At 67.9% G+C, this 327-nt stretch overlaps 1 protein-coding gene across 1 annotated transcript in view; it reads left to right on the top strand.

The window, feature by feature from the left end:
- The window catches only part of ASPSCR1 (ASPSCR1 tether for SLC2A4, UBX domain containing), a gene marked incomplete in the record, with an annotated part of 34,788 nt that overhangs the window by 16,892 nt on the left and 17,569 nt on the right, over positions 1 to 327 (top strand).

Genomic DNA, 327 nt, shown 5'->3' with positions numbered 1-327 from the left:
GCAGCCCCAGCCACGGGTCACCCTTGGGCTGCTTTCGCCTCCCCTCCAAGGCCACGCGGGTGGAGGAGGAGACCATGAGGCCTTTCAGAAGAGGACACTCACTTTCTGGCCTTGCGCAGGTTTGTCATGAAGCGATGTGACCCTGTGGGCAGGCAGGACCCTGGAGTCCCCAGGAGCCAGGCCCCAGGCAGCCTGACCTCCTGCCTGCCGGCCGAGTGGACTGCAGGGAGCCTCCCCTTGGACTCGGAGGAGCTCAGCAGGGGCAGCCTGAGTTGCCAGGATGACGCGGGCCCCTCCAGGAGTGGCAGCAAGGAGCGCCCGGGGCCG

The sequence above is a fragment of the Tupaia chinensis genome, unplaced genomic scaffold, assembly GCF_000334495.1.
Source record: "Tupaia chinensis unplaced genomic scaffold, TupChi_1.0 Scaffold000159_1, whole genome shotgun sequence".
NCBI classification, from domain to species: domain Eukaryota; kingdom Metazoa; phylum Chordata; class Mammalia; order Scandentia; family Tupaiidae; genus Tupaia; species Tupaia belangeri.
This window is presented reverse-complemented; position numbering and strand designations above follow the sequence as displayed.